The 21,785-nt window shown below is 40.5% G+C and overlaps 1 protein-coding gene across 1 annotated transcript in view; it reads right to left on the bottom strand.

Moving 5' to 3' along the window:
- The window catches only part of LOC149127791 (uncharacterized), a 67,335-nt gene that overhangs the window by 27,411 nt on the left and 18,139 nt on the right, over positions 1-21,785 (bottom strand). The window lies entirely within an intron of this gene.

Below are 21,785 nucleotides of genomic sequence, written 5' to 3'. Positions count from 1 at the left end.
ATGGGAGACCTGGAAGAAGCTCCTGGCTCCTGGCCTCGGATCATCACAGTTCCGCCTGTTGTGGCCAATTGGAAATGAACAAGCTGATGGTAGACCTCTCTCTGTCTCTCCTATCTCTGTGTTACTCTGGTTTTCAAATAAATCAATAAATCTTTTAAAACAAAAAATGAAATGGAAAGAATTTGTCATCACCCATCTAGCCCTACAAAAGATGCTTACTGATGTGCTGCACACAGAAACATGGTCATCACTACAAAAGAAGGTAAAGGAATAAAATCTCTCAGTAAAAGATCAAAGGAAGTTCAAAGTAAAAATTAGGAATATTTTTGGAAAAATAGCAGGGCAAAGTCATTACTTATCAATACTCCCCTTGATTGTAAACGGCCTCAACTCCATAGTCAAAAGACTAGACTTGCCAGCACTGCAATTCACTAGGCTAATCCTCCGCCTGCGGCGCCAGCACACCGGGTTCTAGTCCCAGTCGGGGTGCTGGATCTGTCCCTGTTGCTCCTCTTCCAGTTCAGCTCTCTGCTGTGGCCCGGGAGTACAGTGGAGGATGGCCCAAGGGCTTGGGTCCCTGCACCCACATGGAAGACCAGGAGGAGCACCTGGCTCCTGGCTTCAAATCGGCACAACGTGCAGCCATAGCGGCCATTTGGGGGTGAACCAAAGGAAAAGGAAGACCTTTCTCTCTGTCTCTCTCTCTCACTGTCTAACTCTGTCTTTCAAATAATAATAATAATAATAAAATTTTAAAAAAGACCAGACTGGCTGACTGGATTAAAAAATAAAACCCATGTATTTTCTGCCTATAAGAAACATATCTCACCAACAAAGATATATGCAGACTGAAAGTGAAAGGATGAAAGAAGATATTCCTTGCCAAAAGAAACCAAAAAAGAGCTGGTATAGCCATCTTAATATCAGAAAAATATTAACTTTAACAGAAAAACTGCTAAAAGAGTCAAAGAAGGGTATTATATAATGTTTAAGGGATCAAATCAACAGGGAGATGTAACTATTATAAACGTGTATGCACCTAATTACAGGGAACCTGGCCAATTAAAAGAAATATTAAGAGATTTAAAGGGAGACTTATACTCAAATACAATAGTATTGGAGGACTGCAAAGCTCCACTTTCAGCAATGGACAGATCAACCAGATGGAAAATCAACAAGAACACAGCAGAATTAATCTAACTATAGACCAAATGGAACTAACAGATAACTACAGAACTTTTCACCCTACAATTCCAGAATACACATTCTTCTCAGCAGTGCATGGATCTTTCTCTAGGATTGACCATATACTAGGCCATAAGCAAGTTTCAGCAAATTCAAAAACTGAATCATACCATGAATCTTATTGGACCACAATGGAATGAGGTTGGAAATCAGCAACTCAGGAATTTCTAGAGCATATGCAAATGCATGGAGACTGAAAAACATGCTCCTGAATGAGAAGTGGGTCATAGAAGACATAAAAAAAAAATAAAAAAATTTCTGGAAACGAATGCAGATGACAACAAAACATATCAAAACTTCCATGATACAGCAAAAGCAGTGAAAAGAAGAATGTTTATAGCAATAGGTGTCAACAGCAAGAAATTGGAGGTCAGTGCTGTTGCTCAGTCAGTTAAAGTCCTGGCCTGAAGCGCCAACATCCCATATGGATGCCAGTTCAAGACCCAACTGCTCATCTTCTGATACAACTCTCTGCTATGGCCTGGAAAAGCAGTGGAGGATGGCCCAAATACTTGGGCCCCTGTACCCACATGGGAGACCTGGAAGAAGCTCCTGGCTCCTGGTTTTGGATCAGTGCAGCTCTGGCAGTTGCTGCCATCTGAGGATTGAACCAGCGGATAGAAGACCTCTCTCCTGTCTCTACCTCTCTGAAACTTTTCAATTAAATAATATAAATCTTTAAAAAAATTGCAAAAGCACCAAATAAATGAGCTATTCATGCATCTCAAGGATCTAGAAAAACAAGAATAAACCAAGCCCAAAACTACTAGGAGAAAAGAAATAATTAAAATTAGAGAAGAAATCAACAAAATTGAATCCAAAAAAAAAAACATAACAAAAGATCAGCAAAAGGAAGAGCTGGTTTTTTGAAAAATAAACAAAAGTGACACACCAGTGGCCTAATTAACCAAAAAGACGACAGAGAAGAACAAAATCAGTAAAATTAGAGATTAAAAAGGAAATGTAACAATAGACACCAAAGAAATAAAAAGAATCATCAAAAATTATTACAAAGAGCTATATGCCAAGAAGAAATAGATTCATGGACACATACAATCTACCTAAATTGAGCCATAAAGACATAGAAAACCTAAATAGACCCATAACACAGGCAAACAAAGAAAAGCCCAGGACTGGATGGCTTCAATGCTGAATTCTACCAGACATTTAAGAAGAACAAATTCCAATTCCTCTCAAGTTATTCAGAACAACTGAAAGAGAGGGAATCCTCCCAAATTCTTTCTACAAAGCCAACATCACCTTCATTCATAAACCTGAAAAAGACGCAACCGAGAAAGAGAATTACAAACCAATTTCCCTGATAAACGTAGACACAAAAATCCTCAACAAAATTCTAGCCAATCAAATCCAACAACACATGAAAAGATCACCCACCCAGACCAAATGGGATTTATCCCTGGTATGCGGGGATGATTCAACATTCGCAAATCAATCAATGTGATACACCACATTAACAAACTGCTGAAAAAGAAAAACCCCACATGATTATCTCAACAGATGCAGAGTAAGCATTTGACAAAATACAATTTCCTTTCATGATGAAAACTCTAAGCAAATTGGGTATAGAAATAACATTCCTCAATACAATCAAAGCAATTTATGAAAAACCTGTGGGGAGCAATCCGGACTGGACTAAGTTACTGGAATTAAGACTTATTCTATGCATCTGCTCTCCCACAATATGGCGCTGGGAGAGAAGTAAACAGCTTCTGCACAGCTGCCTCCAGTTCAATCAATAAACTGTAGGACTTGCTCCTGATTGGAGAGCAGCGTACTCGGCGTGTGGGCAGCCGAGTTAGGATTGGCGGAGGAGGACTATAAAGGAGGAGAGAGACGGCATGCACCAGGAACATCTATGAGGAACATCTAAGGGGAACATCTGAGGGAACACCTGTGCAGCCCCCCGAGAAAGCCGGCCGGCGGTGTGCCGCTCCCCTGCGGAAGTGGGGAATGTGGCCAGGGGGAACTGCCCTTCCACGGAGGTGGAAGGGATAGTAGCCAACCCGGGAAGAACCAGCAGCAAACCCGGGGAGGGCCGAGCAGACGAAAGAACAGCGCAGGGTCCTGTGTTGCTCCTCCACGAAGAGGGGGAGCGACATAATGGTGCCGTGACTCGGATAGGAAACCTAGGACGGATTAGGAAACCTAGGACGGATAAGAAACCTAGGACGGATATGAAACATAGGAGGGAAGAAACGGGAAGAAGCAGGAAAAAACCGGAGAGAGAGACTAGCGAAGAGCCTAGGGGAAAGCCGGACGAGAAAGGTGCCGGAAGAAGCTATTGAAAGCCTAGGCATAGACTTGGATATGGACTGTGGGAAAGAAGTTAGGATTGAAAGCGAAAGTGAAAGCTTTCATAGACTCGGATGCGGACTATGGCGGGGAAGCTAGGAGATTGAAAGCGAAAGTGAAACCTGGAGGAGGCTTGGACTCGGATACGGACTGTGGGGAGTAGCCAGGAGAAATGAGAGGAATATTGTTGGAAGAAAACTTAAAGAAACATACCGGGTAGAGAAAAATGTTAGGGAGGATGAAGCCGCGAGTGCAGGCCAAGGCGGAGACATAAGCCACCTTGGAATTCTTCAAGTCACCCCGGGGAGCAAGAGGCGAAGATCCGGAACCAGAGGCAGAGACGTGGGCCGCCAGGTTGAAATTCGCCAGGTTAGTCCGGGGAACTTGGACTGAATGCCGGTGGTGGCGGAAACATTCGCGGAAGCTGCCGCGTGCAGAGAGAGCACAGGGCGTGAATAGATAGGGAACGCAGGACTGGCGCGAGGCCGTGGTGCGGGCGCGAAGTGCGTGGAGACCGCGGAGTGTGCGCGCGAAGCCGAGCCGCGCAGATGAGAGAAGCGCGGGCTGAAGCGGCGCAAAGCCGGGAAGCCGCCGCGGGGCGGGCGCCGGCGGGGCGAGGCGCCGGGAAGCCGCGCAGAGCTGTGAAGCCGCCGCGGGGCGGGCGCCGGTGGGGCGAGGCGCCGGGAAGCCGCGCAGAGCCGTGAAGCTGCCGCGGGGCGAGGTGCTGAGAAGCAGCCTCAGGCGGGCGCCGGGAAACCTCGGGGATAAGAGAAACAGAAGTTTAGAAGTAAAATGAGAGAAATAGGAATGCTGGTAGATAGAAGTAAAATAGGAGAAATAGGAATGCCCGGAGATAGAGAAACAGAGAAATAGAAAGGCCTCCCCTCAACATGGCAATGAGAAGGCTTGGATTCGGTCTGCCTGATTAAGGCGGTAAGCACCAGCAGGCAGCTCGACCAGAGTATGAGCTGCAGGTCACCGAAGATAGGCACGAACCAACACTAATAAGTCTCCCCCACAATACGGCAATGAGAAGGCTTGGATTCGGTTTGCCTGATTGATAGGACTTGTAAGAACCTGTGGCAACTCTAGCAAGCAGAGCAGAGTGTGTGCCGCGGGACACCGAAGACAGGCGCGTATCAACGCCAAAAATAAAAAGAAAGGGGGATCTGTGGGGAGCAATCCGGACTGGACTAAGTTACTGGAATTAAGACTTATTCTATGCATCTGCTCTCCCACAATATGGCGCTGGGAGAGAAGTAAACAGCTTCTGCACAGCTGCCTCCAGTTCAATCAATAAACTGTAGGACTTGCTCCTGATTGGAGAGCAGCGTACTCGGCGTGTGGGCAGCCGAGTTAGGATTGGCGGAGGAGGACTATAAAGGAGGAGAGAGACGGCATGCACCAGGAACATCTATGAGGAACATCTAAGGGGAACATCTGAGGGAACACCTGTGCAGCCCCCCGAGAAAGCCGGCCGGTGGTGTGCCGCTCCCCTGCGGAAGTGGGGAATGTGGCCAGGGGGAACTGCCCTTCCACGGAGGTGGAAGGGATAGTAGCCAACCCGGGAAGAACCAGCAGCAAACCCGGGGAGGGCCGAGCAGACGAAAGAACAGCGCAGGGTCCTGTGTCGTTCCTCCACGAAGAGGGGGAGCGACAAAACCCACAGCCAACATTCTATTAAATGGGGAAACGTTGGAAGCATTCCCAGTGAGATCTGGTACCAGACAGGGATGGCAACTCTCACTACTGCTATTCAATATAGTACTAGAAGTTTTTTGCCAGATCCATTAGGCAAGAAAATGAAATCAAAGGGATGCAAATTGGGAAGAAGGAAGTCAAACTATCCCTCTTTGCATAAGACATGATTCTTTATATAGAGGATACAAAAACTCCACTAAGAGGCTATTGGAACTCATAGAAGAGTTTAGTAAAGTAGCAAGATATAAAATCAGTATACAAAAATCAACAGCCTTTGTATACACAGACAATGCCACAGCTGAGAATGAACTTCAAGATTAATCACATTCACAATAGTTACAAAAACCATCAAATACTTTGGAATAAACTTACCCAATGAAGTTAAAGATCTCTACAATGAGAATTACAAAACCTTAAAGAAATAGAAGAAGACACAAAAAGAAAAATGGAAAATTCTTCCATGTTCATGGATTGGAGGAATGAATATCATCAAAATGTCCAATCTCCCAAAAGCAAGGTACAGATTCAATGTGATATCAATCAAAACACCAAAGACATTCTTCTCAGATTTAGAAAAAATGGTGCTGAAATTCATATGGAGACACAGGAGACCTCGAATAGCTAAAGCAATTTTACACAACAAATCAAAGCCGGAAGCATCACAATACCAGATTTTAAGACATACTACAGGGCAGTTATAATCAAAACAGCCTGGGACTTGTACAAAAACAGATGGATAAACCAATGGAACAGAGCAGAAATCAATCCAAACATCTACAGCCAACTTATAATATTTGATCAAGGAGCTAAAACCAATTCCTGGAGTAAGGACAGTCTATTCTACAAATGGTGCTGGGAAAACTAGATTCCCACATGCAGAAGAATGAAGCAAGACCGCTACCTTACACCTTACACAAATATTCACTCAACATGGATTAAAGATCTAAGCCTACGTCCTAACACCATCAAATTATTAGAGAACATTGGAGAATTCCTGCAAGATATTGGCACAAAGACTTCTTGGAAAAGACCCGAGAGGCACAGGCAGCCAAAGCCAAAATTAACAACTAGGATTACATCAAATTGAGAAGTTTCTGAAAGGCAAAAGGAACAGTCAGGAAAGTGAAGAGGCAAACGACAGAATGGGAGAAATTATTCACAAACTATGCAACTGATAAAGGATTAATATTCAGAATCTAAAAAGAGATCAAAAACTCCACAACAACAAAACAAACAACCCACTTAAGAGAAGGGCCAAGGACTTAGACAGACATTTTTCTTTTTTTTTTAAGAATTATTTATTTATTCAAAAGTCAGGGATATACAGAGAAGAGAGGCAGAGAGGCAGATAGAGAGTGATCTTCCATCCAATGGTTTACTCTCCAGATGGCCGCAATGCCCAGAGTGGCACTGATCTGAAGCCAGGAGCCAGCAGCTTCTTTCGGGTCTCCCACATGGGTGCAGGGGCCCAAGGACTTGGGCCATCTTCTACTGCTATCCTAGGCCACAGCAGAGAGCTGCATTGGAAGAGGAGCAGCCGGGACTAGAACACGCACCCATATGGGATGCCAGCACTTCAGGCCGGGGTGTTTACCTGCTCTGCCACAGTGCCGGCCCCATTAAACAGACATTTTTCAAAGAGGAAATCCAAATGGCCAACAGACACATGCAAAAATGTTCAGGATCACTAACCATCAGGGAAATGCAAATCAAAACCACAATGAGTTTTCACCTCACCCCAGCTAGAATGGCTTTCACACAGAAATCAACAAACAACAAATGCTGGTGAGGATGTAGGGAAAAAGGTACCCTAATCCACTGTTGGTGGGAATGAAAACTGGTAAAGCTAGCATGGAAGACAATTTGGAGGTATGTCAGAAATCTGAATATAGTCCTACCATAGGACCCAGCCATCCCACCCTTTGTAATTTTCCCAAAGGAAATAAAATCGGCAAATAAAAGAGCTATCTGCAGCTCCATGTTTATTGCAGCTCAATTCACGATAGCTAAAACATGGAATCAACCTAAATGCCAGTCAACAGAAGACTGGATAAAGAAATTATGGGATATGTACTAATGGAATACTACATAGTGGTAAAAAAAAAATGAAATCCGGACATTGGCAACAAAATTGATGAATCTGAAAAAATCATACTTAGTGAAATAAACCAGTCCCAAACAGACAAATATCATATGTTCCCCCTGATCTGTGACAACTAGTAGAGCACCTAAAAGGAAACATCTAGGAGTGAAATTTACACTATGAGGAACAAATATTTGAATAGCCCTTGTCTTGAGTTTAGAGGATCAGTTTATTATTTTAGTTTTTTTACTCTTTTCTTTTTCTACTTAATATCATTGGTTGAACACTTTACTTAACACAGAATTACTCATAAGTCTTTAAATCCAATTGAAAATTGATCACAGTAAAAAATAAGAGCCCAAATAAGAGAGGGAGGAGATGTACAGTTCGGCAGACGTTCCCTCGGACTTACCCCTAAGGGTAAAGCTAAAAATTTTGCCATGGGACTCCTAATTCCATTAAAGTGGGTGCTAATGCCATCTTACTAGTTAAAGCGATCATTTTAAGCGTGTAACATATATATAGGAATAAGTGTCAAAAAAATCACATAAATAAGACCAAGTGTCTGCTAATAACAACAGGTGGAATTAAAAAGGAGAGAACGATGCAACATGGGAAGCAGGCCACACAGCAGACTCAGAGAATGACAAACACCCTAAACATCACTCTGGCCTCAGAATCAGCCCTTAAGGCATTCAGATCTGGCTAAAAAGCCCATGAAAGCATTTCAGGCATGGAAAGCCAATACACTCTGGCAAAGAATGATCTACATGAAGGATCTCTATGAGTGAGATCCCAGTGGAAAGAAGGGTCCGTCAAAGAAGAGGTACCTTTCTCCAAAGGGAGGATAGAACTTCCATTTGATTATGGCCCTGTCTAAATACTGATGGAGTTTGTGGACTCAAGAGGCTTCCATAGCCTTGGCGGCTCATAAGAGCATCAGGTGATCACTGACATCATGAATAAGAGTTTCAATTGTTAAATCAACAAGAGTCACCGTGCACTTGCTCCCCATGTAGGACCTCTGTCCTTAATGAGCTGTTCTATGATAATTAACAGTAAAACTTGTCTTCAAACAGTATTTATACTTTGTGTGTCTGTGTCTGTTGAAATCTTTACTTAGTAAAGAGTTGGTCTTCTGTATAAAAAGATAATTAAACATGAATCTTAATGAAGAATGGAATGGGAGATGGAGCAGAAGGTGGGATGGGAGTGGAAGTGTGAGGGTGGGTATGGGGAAGAATTCCTAAAGCTGTACCTATGAAATTAATATTTATTAAGTAAAAGCTTTCTAAAAAATAAATAAAAGTGAACAAAGAATATCAGCTTTGAAAGTGTCAATTGCCATAATGAAAATAAAATAGGATCATAATTACAATATAATACAAAGTCCACTGCAGATTGGATAAATTCATCCTACAATTTCAAAATAGTATTTTCACTGAAAAGATTTTTATTATTTTCAAAAACTCCCGCAATTTGGTGGCCACACTTAATATCTAATGTGAGCTGTCTAAAATACCTCAGCTTCTTGGAGGAGAAGTAAAAGGACTTTGTCTCTAAAACATCCAGTAAATTTAATTGGCATCACACATTCATTACTCGGCTGCCTATTTTGTAGTCTTTTCACTCAGTTTCAGCTTTCAATAACACTTCGGAAGTCTCTGACTTTTTACAACGTAATTCAATGTGAATATCCACATCAAAATATAGAATATACTTCTTTTTGTTATTCTTGTGTTTCTCACATAGGCACTTACCGCTTTTATTTCTGCATCTTCCCTTAAGTCATCAACATAGGAAAGTACAAAATCAATTTGCCTAATCCCATCTCGGAAGAAGATAGAATCTTTGCTTTGCTCATTTTTTTTGAAACTGTAGGAGACATAAATGGCACAATTTTAAATTCTATTTTTATTCTCAAGTGGCAAAAAACATGGAAATGATTACCTAATATTTGTTTTCTTAAAGATTTATTTCATTTCTTTAAAAAGCAGACTGACAGAGAGAGTGAGCAAGAGGGAGAGAGACACAGAGAGAAAAATATCTTCTCTCTACTGCTTTACTCCCTAAATGGTTGCAACAGCCCAGGCTGGGTCAGGTCAAATCCAAGAGCCTGGAACTCCATTTAGATTTTCCACGTGGGTGGTAGAGATCCAAGTATTTGGACCACCTTCTTGCTGCCTTTCCAGGATCTTTAGCAAGAAGCTGGATCAGAAGTGAAACAGCCAGGATTCATTGCTCCAATAGGGAATTACAGCATTGTGAACAGTGGCTTAAACTGCTGTTCCACAATGCAGGCTCGATTATCTAAAATTTGGTCACCAATAAAACAAAATAAACATGCAGTTAAAGATTAGAAAGCTGGGAGCCTGCTAGTTGGTCTTATAGCAAGTAAATACTCATGCAAATTAATCTTTAACACTGATTTCTCATGTGAAACAAAATCAATCCTGTGTTTAAATCTATACAAATTCGCTTGCTTTAATAACTAAACTTAAAACTTTAAATTTCATATGCTGTGTTGCCTGTTAATTATTTCTCTTTCAAAACAGCAAAAACACTAGAGAACTCCTAAAAGAATTTTATGTGTGGCTGATTTGGCTTTTCACAGTTAATATAAAATATGTAATACTTAATATTATTATATTATATTATATATAATATATTATATAATATAATTATATATAATATATTATAATATATTATAATATAATTATATGTTATATAATTATATAATATTAATTATATATTAATTATATTAATTAATTGATTAATATTAATTATATATAATTAATAATATATTATAATAAGATATATAATTATTATATAATATAATTATATTATATAATAAAATATATTTATAAAAATTATATGATATAATAAAATATTATATAATAATATTTTATTATATTATATATTGTATAATATATATTATATTATAATATAATATATTATATATATTATATATAATAGCCTAAGTGTGGCACATAGAATTACAGAAATAGATGATTTATTGGATGTCAATGAGGCACCTTTCCAATTGCTTTAGCTAACCCATGAATAGGAAGTTCGATGATTTTAATCTTCACAACTGGTATTTCTTTTCTTCTTCTTCTTCTTCTTCTTTTTTTTTTTTTTGACAGGCAGAGTGGACAGTGAGAGAGACAGAGAGAAAGGTCTTCCTTTTCCGTTGGTTCACTCCCCAACGGCCACTGCGGCTGGCATGCTGCAGCGGGCACACCGCACTGATCCAAAGCCAGGAGCCAGGTGCTCCTCCTGGTCTCCTATGTGGGTGCAGGGCCCAAGGACTTAGGCCATCCTCTAATGCACTCCTGGGCCACAGCAGAGAGCTGGACTGGAAGAGGAGCAACCAGGCACAACTGGTATTTCTAATAGTTTATGTCTGTAAGTATTGTTTTATAGTATTCTATACCATTTTTCACCTAAGTCAGGCCAGATGGATCTCCCATAAAAGACAGCGGATGTAAGTCAGTCAGGTATGAATAAGTTAGGAAGCTCATGTTCAATTTGTGGTCATGTTCAATTTGTGGTATTTTATATCTATGTAACAGCTATTATTACATATAAGTTTGATTGAAAATCACTTTGGAAAAGAAAAGGAAACAAAGCAAAACCAACAAAACCATTCATTCTTGTAAGTCATCATAGTATTAGCTTATCTTATGAAATTCATCAATTTGTGGAAGCCAATTAGAACAAATGGTTCTAATTTGACTATATTTACTCAAAATACAAAATCAGAAGGAAAAAGCAATAGTTCTCTTGCCCTATGTCTGTAGCAGCCATATTTGTGTGCATGTATGTAAGAATTTTGACATCTACCATATTTATAAGTGATCATATTATACAAACAAGCTCAACTGTGATCCAGAAGGGTGGTACTATTGATTGAAGATGTGCAAAGGGGACAAAATTTACACTCCATTTTTGACAAAGACTCAACAAAATACCTAAGAGAATAGGGATTCTAATTCTTTTCCTGAGTGTACAATAATAATGAGTATATTTATTTTGTTCCTTAGAACCAGGATGACTTAGGATGACCCAAACTTCTATCATTATGTGGTATTTTAAGTTTAAGCTGTGAATTTTTTTCTTAATATAAAGAAAAAGAAACATCAGTAACCTTGTAAATCACCATGAGGTACATGTCTTAAGACAGTTAAAAACCAGTTAACTGGGGCAGAAAGATCTTACTTCTGTTATATATAACTGAATGTTATTAAAACACATTGTGCTTTTTTTGGGCTCCAAACATGCCATTTATATCTTTAGATCATATTTTATAGTATGAGTATTTGTGCTCATATTTAACTTGTGCTTAGAAATGCCTATTTATAAAGGAACAAACATCTGAGTGGCTTCTCTGAATGATGTAGTTATTCTTAGATACATAAATCTATATTCCTGGTGGCTTGATAAACCTCTGAAGCTATATAGATTGTGCATGTGTGCGTGTGTGTGTGTGTGTGTGTATGTACATTTTTAGAAAGACGGTATAGATTCCATCAGATCTAAAAAAGATTAAGAATCATTATTCTGAAACTTCAATTCCCTGGGAACTAGGTATCAGTGAGAAAGTCCCAACAAATCAACAGTACTCCTTGGAAGAAAAATGACCCATGCTATTGCTGCAGCCATCCAGAGCAAAAGCAGCATCATTCAGCGCTGGTTTTTACCATAAGATGGTGCCACAGGAACAAATTGTACCATTTTGCAGGCTGTGAAGCAACCGATAGAGAGTTAGGATTTCCTACCCAGAATTAAAGATTCCAAGAAACATATACACAAACTTTAGTATGATCACTCTATAATTGTTTATCTGTGTGTGTGATATTCAATCCTGGAGGGGAGAGAGGTAGCAAGGAGGAAAGAGGGGGAAAAAATTGAAAGAAACCAATAGCCAATGGGCAAGAGACTTCAAATTCCCAGAACTCCTTTTTGAACATTTTATTTATTTTAACTTTATTTAAAAGGGAGGGAGAGAGATGGGGAGGGGGGGGAGGAGGAGGGAGAAGGAGAGGGAGAATATGAATCTTCCATCTGCTAGTTCACTCCCCATATGCTTGCAACAGCCAGGGATGGGCCAGACAAAAGCTATAAGCCTGGAACTCAATCAAGGTCTCCCACATGAGTAGCAGGGACCCAAGTACTTGAGTCATCATCTGCTGCCTCCTAGGTTGCACATTACCAGGAAGCTAGAGGAGCTGTGACTTGAACCAAGCACTCCATCATAAGATGTGAGCAACCCAAGCAGCATCCTAACTGCTGTGTCATATGCCCTCTCCTCCCTAAATCCTTTAAAGGATAGCTTTAAATAATAAATATTTGTGGAACTTAATTAAGAAGGAAAGAGAAAAAATGATAATGAAGAAAAACATTGGAATAATAAAAATACAGAGTAAAATGGATACGCTGTTATGTATACCTTGATAGTTGATTGATCAGGCAAAGAAAACAGAATTACTATAATTATACTGAGATGATGCAGATATTACATATGCAAAAGTTTATGTATATATGTATAGAAAGCTTACACAGAGTTTATTTTAAAAATATCTCATGACTTCCTAATATACTAGAAGAGAAAATATCATTTAATTTTTTAAATCATGAATTGTCTCCAATCTTCGATTACCATAATCATTATTTAAAATACCAAGGCAATTACCAAAAAATATCTTGGGTAATCAATGATATTTGGGAGGCATGCGTTTGTTGTGGAAGTTAAGATGTTGTTTGGACACCAGCATCTCATTTTGAAGAGTCTGGATTCAGGTCCTGGCCCTGCTTTCATTCTAGCTTCCTTCTAATGTGCACTCTAGGAGGTAGATGGTTATGGCTCAAGTACCCGGGTGCCTTCAACCCATATGAAAAACCTGTTAGGAATCTGGAAAACATTATGCTGAGTGAAATAAGCCAGTCCCAAAGGGACAAATATCATATGTTCTCCCTGATCGGTGACAACTAACCAAGCACCAAAAAGGAAACCTGTTAAAGTGAAATGAACACTATGAGAAACGGTGACTTGATCAGCCCTTGCCCTGAATGTTGATGAACAACTTAATACTTTATCCCTCTTAGTATTTGCTTGTTTGTTTGTTCTACTTAATACTTTTGGTTGAATTCTGTAATCAATACACAGTTATTCTTAAGTGTTGAGACTAAACTGAAAAGTGATCCCTGTTAAATATAAGAGTGGGAATAAGAGAGGGAGAAGATGTATAATTTGGGACATGCTCAATCTAACTTGCCCCAAACAGTAGAGTTAGAAAGGTACCAGGGGATTCCAATTCAATCCCATCAAGGTGGCATGTACCAATGCCATCTCAGATCAGCCAGATCTGACTAGTGAGATGGCATTGGTACATGCCACCTTGATGGGATTGAATTGGAGTCCCCTGGCACATTTCTAACTCTACTGTTTGGGGCAAGTCAGCTTGAGCATGTCCCAAATTGTACATCTTCTCCCTCTCTTATTCCCAAACTTATATTTAACAAGGATCACTTTTCAGTTAAATTTAAAGACCTAAGAATAACTGTGTGTTAATTAAAGAGTTCAACCAATGGTATTAAGTAGAACAAAAAATACTAAAAGGGATAAAGTATTAAGTTGTTCATCAACATTCAGGACAAGGGCTGTTCAAGTCACTGTTTCTCATAGTGTCCATTTCAGTTCAACAGGTTTCCTTTTTGGTGCTTGGTAGGTTGTTATTAATCAGGGAGAACATATGGTATTTTTCCCTTTGTGGCTGGCTTATTTCACTCAGCATGATGTTTTCCAGATTCCTCCATTTTGTTGTAAATGACAGGATTTCTTTGTTTTTTTTTTTTTTTACTGCTATATAGTATTCTATAGAGTACATGTCCCATAATTTCAGTCAGGAAAGTGAAGAGGCAACCGACAGAATGGGAAAAAATATTTGCAAACTATGCAACAGATAAAGCCTTAATAACCAATCTACAAAGAGATCAAGAAGCTCCACAAAAACAAAATGAACAACCCACTTAAGGGATGGGTCAAGGACCTCAGTAGACATTTTTCAAAAGAGGAAATCCAAATGGCCAACAGACACATGAAAAAATGTTCAAGATCACTAGTCATCAGGGAAATGCAAATCAAAACCACAATGAGGTTTCACCTCACCTGGGTTAGAATGGCTCACATACAGAAATCTACCAACAAATGATGCTGGCAAGATGTGGGGAAAAAGGGACACTAACCCTCTGTTGGTGGGAATGCAAACTGGTAAAGCCACTAGTGAAGTCAGTCTGGAGATTCTTCAGAAACCTGAATATAACCCTACCATACAACCCAGCCATCCCACTCCTTGGAATTTACCCAAAGGAAATCAAATCGGCAAACAAAAAAGCTGTATGCACCTAAATGTTTATTGCAGCTCAATTCACAATAGCTAAGACCTGGAATCAACCCAAATGACCATCAACAGTAGACTGGTTAAAGAAACTATTTCTTTGTGTTCTTAAGGAGGATGAAGACATAATTTTGAACACATGCCAATTTTTGTACTACTGTATTAAATAGGGCAGGTGAAGCTCTACTATGGGGAGCATTGAAATTTCAAAAATAAAAACTTTAGGTTCTCTATGCAGAAATACAAAAAGATGAATATCTTCTATGGTATTAAATTGATACCAAAACTGTTGGTTAGAATCGTGGGAAACTGCAGTCTCTAAATACATGCTCCAAATCCCATTTCATATGTATGTGATGCTATCTACTGTGGCCCCCTGAATGAACTCCACTAGCTCACCTAAATATATCAGCAAGCAAATGAAGTTAATAAATATCTTGCTCACTCAGTTCTGAAGTAGAGACCTCTAAAAATTTACCATACTGCTACACTCACCAATAAGAAAACAAATGAATTCAGTACAGTTTTACTAAACATTGTCTTCAATTAGCCTAGAAAAGTTCAGTTGGTTTGTTTATTGATGGGTACAAGGAAGCCAGACATTAAATATATCAAAAGTAATCAGAAAGAGGGAGAGACAGAGAGAAAAAAAAATATTCCATCTTCTGGTTCATTTCCCAAATGTCTGCAACAGCTGGGACTGGGCCAAGACAAAGCCAGAAGCCTGGAATTCCATTTGGTTCTTCCACATGGATTGCAGGGGCCCAAGCACTTGATTCATTCCCAGCTGCCCTAACAGGCACATTAGCAGGCAGCTGAACAGAAAGTGGAACAGACTGAGCTTAAACCAGGACTGTGTTATGTATAATATGCTGACATCACAGGCAGTGACTTTACCCTCTGTGCCATCACACAGGCCTCCACACACACACACAAAATTTAACAAATTCAAAAAGATCAAAATCATATCTCATGTTGTATTTTTACCACAACAGTATGAAACTAGAAGTCAATAGCAAAAGGAATTTTGAGAAATTCACTAATAACTAGAAATTAAACAAGATGCTCCTGAGTAATCAATGGGTCAAAAAATAAAATGGTAATTTAAAAAATAAAATGTCTTGAATAAATGACAATGTAAAGACAACATATCAAAACTCACGGGATACAGCCAATGTAGGTCCATGAGGAAAATTCATAACAATATATACCTACATTAAAAAGGAAAAAAGATCCTCAATTAATAGTCTAACACATGCTTCAAGAAGCAAACACATCCAAAATTAACCAAAGATTAGCAAAAGGATGGAAAAATATAGATCAGAAAAAAAAATAAATGAAATTGAGAACAGAAAAAACACATGAAGTAAATAAAATCAAGAGTTACTGCTCTGAAAAAGTAACCCAACATAGCCCTTAATAGATTAAGAAAAAGAGAGAAGAATCCAATCAAATCAGAATTGAAAGTAAAAACTTTACAACAGATGCCTTAGAAATAAAAATCATAAGGGGCTATTATGAACAAGTTTAAGCCAACACATTGGATAGCCTAGCAGGAGTGGTAAACATCCCGCCCATGGGCCTAATGAGAGACGTAAAATCATTTGGTCTGACCCTGCCAAGGCAGCCTCAGGTGGAACTCAAAATTCAAAAAATCTACAGGTGCCTAATTTTTAAGTTGAAAATTTTGTATGGTCTGTGAATGACATCATATATATCCAAATGGCCCTTGGCAGGGAAAAGGTTTCCTATGCTTGGTAGAGGAAAAGGATAAGTTCCTATATAATCTAATAAAATTGAATCATGAAATAGAAAGCTCTAACAGATCATTAACAAAGAGATTGAAGAAGAAATAATTTAAAACTTCCAAAAAAGAAATGTCCAGAACTAGATGGCTTCACAACTGAATCTTGCATAAGTTGTTTTTTTTTTTTTTTTTTTTTTTTTTTTTTTTTTTTTGGACAGGCAGAGTGGACAGAGAGAGAGAGAAACAGAGAGAAAGGTCTTCCTTTGCCGTTGGTTCACCCTCCAATGGCCGCCACGGCCAGCGCGCTGCGGCCGGCACACCGCGCTGATCCAATGGCAGGAGCCAGGTGCTCATCCTGGTCTCCCATGGGGTGCAGGGCCCAAGCACTTGGGTCATCCTCCACTGCACTCCCTGGCCACAGCACAGAGCTGGCCTGGAAGAGGGGCAACCGGGAAAGAATCTGGCGCCCCGACCGGGACTAGAACCCGGTGTGCCAGCGCCGCAAGGCAGAGGATTAGCCTAGTGAGCTACGGCACCGGCGCATAAGGTTCTTAAAATAGTACTTTTTTTTTTTTTAAGGTCAGAGAGAAAGAGAGGGAGACACAAAGAGAGAGATCTTCTATCCATTGATTCACTCTCTGAATGGCTGCAATGACCAGGGCTGGGCCAGTTTCATCCCGGTCTCCCACACAGGTAGCACCTGAGCCTTCTTCCACTGCTTTTCCAAGGCCATTAGCAGAGAGCTGGATCAAAAGTGGAACAGGCTTTACACTATGCCACAATATCAGACCCTAAAATAGTATACTTAAAAAAGTAATATTGTAGAGTGACTAAAGAGTAAGCTTTATAATTAGACTATCTGTATTCAGAATCCCAATGCCAAAGTCTAATCGGCAGAATAATAAGCCAGTTTATATAGTTCTACTTTATAAACTTCACATAACCTTTTTATTCAACTATATAAAACTAATTGAAATATATATATATTATTTTTTCAAAGGATCTTCTGTGGTTTCATGAATGCTAAAAAGGGCTAAATTCCAGAGTAGTAGCCTCTTATTTACAATTAATGTAAGTCATCATTGAACATTGTACAGTCTTTTGTGGAAATCTAGAAAATACATGTGAATTAAAACTATATGACACAGTGGTGGGGGGCTGCTGTGGCATAGCGGGTAAGGCCACCGCCTACAGTGCCAGCATCCCATTTGTGCCCTGGGTCAAGTTCTGGATGCTCCACTTCCAATCCAGCTCTCTGCTAAGACAGTGGAAGATGGCCCAAGTCCTTGGGTCTCTGCACCTGCGTGGGAGACCTGGAAGAAGCTCCTGGCTCCTAGTTTCACATCCGCACAGCTCCAGCTGTAGCAGCCAACTAGGGAATAAACAGGTGGATGGAAGAACTCTCTCTCTCTCTGCCTCCCCTTCCCTCTCTGTGTAACTTTGACCTTCAAATAAATAAATAAATCTTTAATATACATATATGACACAATAAATTTAGTAAATTTATGGTAACGATCACTAGAAAATAAGCAAGAATTAATTTTTTAAAAAATTATTTATTTATTTGAGAGCCAGAGTGAAAACAGAAAGGGAGAAACAGAGATGTCTTCCATCTGCTGGCTCACTCCCCAAATGGCCACAATGGCAAGGGCTGGGCCAGGCTGAAGCCAGAAGCCAGGAACTTCCCCAGTTCTCCCTTGTGGGTGCAGGAGTCAAGCACTTGGGCCATCTTCCACTGATTTCCCAGGTACCTTAGCAGGGAGCTGGCTTGGAAGTGGACCAGTCGGGACTCGAAGGATCACCCATATGGTATGCTAGCACCGCAGGTGGAGGCTCAACCTACTATAACACAGTCTCAGCCCTCAAAACTAATTTTATAAAGCCAACACAGTTGAGAATTTGAGAATTTCTTATGTATTGTTTAATCTTATTTCATGGAAGCTGTGGTACAGAGAAGTTAACTTGCTCAAGTTTGTATTTAACTAGTACTACAAAGGCACACAAAGCCTTACATAAAATTTAGTCATGAAGCTCTTGCATCCTTCATTACTTCCTCACCTTTATCCCCAAAGATATCGATTAGTATTTGAGCTAAGGCCCAAGGGTCCGCATTTTTAAGAAAGTCTTCATATAATTATTATTCTCTATACTACACTGTAAAAACCACTATACCATGAGCCAACGCTATGGCACAGAGGGTAAGGCTGCCACCTGAGGCTCTGGCATCCCATATGGGTGCTGGTTCAAGTCATGGCTGCTCCACTTTCAATCCGTCTCCCTGCTGGTGTGCCTGGGAAAGCAGCAGAAGATGCTCAAATGCTTAGGCCCCTGCACCAATGTGGGGGGCCCAGATGAAGCCCCAGGCTCCTGGTTTGGCCTGGCCAGCCCTGGCTGTTGCAGCCATATGGAGAGTGAACCAGCAGATAGAAGATCTCTCTCTCTACAATTCTAACATACAAATAAAATGAGTATATCTTTTTAAAAAAGTTAGTACACCATATGATCTTCATCTTCTGATTCTTATATTCTATTTTTCTCAATATTCTGGTCACTATACATTTAAAGGTATCCTAGAACTTGTAGGAATCTTATGTAAACCAGTTTATGGAGCCAGCTTATCCAGCCAACTAGCACACTGCCAACCTGGGGCACTGTTTATATCTAATTGGACACTCTCAACTCAACATAAGGATTTTACATCTGTAACAGCCACTTGCATAATTTTGGACCTATAGTAGATGCTGCTGCTTGAGTGTGTCTCAAGGCAGGAAACTGCCATGAAATTAGAGGAAAGGCTACAGTTTCTGATCTTCATCAAAATAGGCAATGGGGGGGCATAAGCTGCCCCTAAAGGAATGTGGCAGCCTAGACAGCAGGGGGCTGAATGGATGTTAATTGCAGGAGCATTTGAATGGACCTGTCTTTGAAGATTTACACCACAGTTCTGTTCCCAGTCATGGATCACCAGACTGGATTCCTTTCCCACCTAAAGTTGTACATCAACTGTGCCTATGTGCCAGCTAGCTTGTAGACTTGCTGATACCCTCTAATAGAAAGTGCTGGCCAAAGCAATCCAGGGCACACTCTTCAGGTGAAGATGTCCATGATCTGTCTCACTCATTTATGAAACCCCACACTAGAGCCTTCTAGAAAAATAATTTTATTGAAATATCATTAGAGGGGTTGGCACTGCGTTGCAGTGGGTTAAAGCCCTGGCATGCAGGGCAGGCATCCCACATGGGTGCCCATTCGAGTCTTGGCTGCTCCACTTCTGATCCAGCTCTGTGCTATGGCCTGGAAAAGCAGAAGATGGCCCACATCCTTGGGTCCCTGTACCTGTGTGGGAGACCCAGAAGAAGCTCCTGGCTACTGGCTTTGGATTAGCTCAGCTCTGGCTATTGGGGCCATTTGGGGAGTGAACCATCAGACGGAAGACCTCTCTCTCTCTCTCTCTCTGTATGGCTCTATCTCTATTTGTAACTCTGTCTTTCAAATAAATAAAAATAAACCTTTTAAAAAAAAGAAATATCATTAGAAAAGTTATGCTCTGTATAAAAGCAATATAACTTGTAGTATATTTTAAAAGTTCATATAAATTAAACAAAGCCTTTGGTTAAAAATATTCTATATTTTTACAAGTTATAATGTTACCACTTGTTATCTCTGGGGATTGGTTCCATAACCAGGCAAGGATACCCAAACATATGGATATCCTTATATAAAATTGTTATTTTTGCATATAACTTATATCTTCTCATGTACTTTAGATCATCTCTAGATTACTTATAATATCTAATACAATATAAATAGTCATTATACTGCATTATTTAGGGAATAATATCAAGAAAAACATCTACATGTTTAGTATAGCTGTAGTTTTTTTAAAGATTTATTTATTCATTTAGCCGGTGCCGCGGCTCACTAGGCTAATCCTCTGCCTAGCGGCGCCGGCACACCGGGTTCTAGTCCCGGTCGGGGCGCCAGATTCTGTCCCGGTTGCCCCTCTTCCAGGCCAGCCCTCTGCTGTGGCCAGGGAGTGCAGTGGAGGATGGCCCAGGTGCTTGGGCCCTGCACCCCATGGGAGACCAGGAAAAGCACCTGGCTCCTGGCTCCTGCCATCAGATCAGCGTGGTGCGCCGGCCGCAGCGCGCCAGCCGCGGTGGCCATTGGAGGGTGAACCAACGGCAAAGGAAGACCTTTCTCTCTGTCTCTCTCTCTCACTGTCCACTCTGCCTGTCAAAAAAATAAAAAAATAAAAAAAAATTAAAAAAAAAGATTTATTTATTCATTTGAAAATGAGAGAGAGAGAAAAGGACAGACAGAGAAAGAGAAATCTATGCATTGGTTCACTCCCCAAATGGCTCCAACTACCAGGGGTGGGCCATGCTGAAGCCAGGAGTGCAGGAGTTTCTTCTGGGTCTCCTACTTGGGTGGCAGGGGCCCAAGGACTAGGGTCATCTTCAGCTGCTTTCCCAGGTACATTAACAGGGAGTTGGATAGGAAGTAGGGCAGCCAGTCCTTGAACTGGTGCACATATGGGATACTGGAACTACAGGTGGCAGCTTAACCTACTGTGCTACAGCACCGGCTTCACCTCTGTAATTTTTTTTTTTTTTTTTTTTTGGACAGGCTGAGTGGACAGTGAGAGAGAGAGACAGAGAAAAGTTCTTCCTTTTGCCGTTGGTTGGTTCACTCTTCAATGGCCGCCGCGGCCAGCGCACTGCGCTGATCCGTAGGCAGGAGCCTGGTGCTTATCCTGGTCTCCCATACGGGGGCAGGGCCCAAGCACTTGGGTCATCCTCCACTGCACTCCCTGGCCACAGCAGAGAGCTGGCCTGGAAGAGGGGCAACCGGGACAGAATCCGGCGCCCCGACCGGGACTAGAACCCGGTGTGCCGGCTCCACAAGGCAGAGGATTAGCCTACTGAGCCGCAGCACTGGCCTCACCTCTGTAATTTTTAAAAACTATTTTTGACCCTCATTTTATTCAATCTACAGATACACAACCTGCACAGACAAAGCACTGCCTGTACTTAATGTAATGATTTATTGTTTTATTTAATGTAACTACATTCAATTTGAATTACTTGACCCCCAGCAGAGTCATCAATAAGCACTATCACTGAGTAATGCTGTAATATAAAAAACTATTTAAACTATAGCAAATTCTTTAAGCCCAATACTATTAGCTTGTATATCAAAGCCCTGCATCTGGGTTTATTTCACAGGAAGTCTCAAAACAAATTCAAACTTATGTTTTTTGCCTTTACAACATCTAGAAAGATACTACATTAAA

Source organism: Oryctolagus cuniculus, chromosome 2 (genome assembly GCF_051225735.1).
Source record: "Oryctolagus cuniculus isolate XC-2025 breed Fujian yellow rabbit chromosome 2, ASM5122573v1, whole genome shotgun sequence".
In the NCBI taxonomy this organism is placed as follows: Eukaryota; Metazoa; Chordata; class Mammalia; order Lagomorpha; family Leporidae; genus Oryctolagus; species Oryctolagus cuniculus.
The sequence above is the reverse complement of the archived record's forward strand: the minus strand, read 5'-3'. Positions and strand labels throughout refer to the sequence as shown.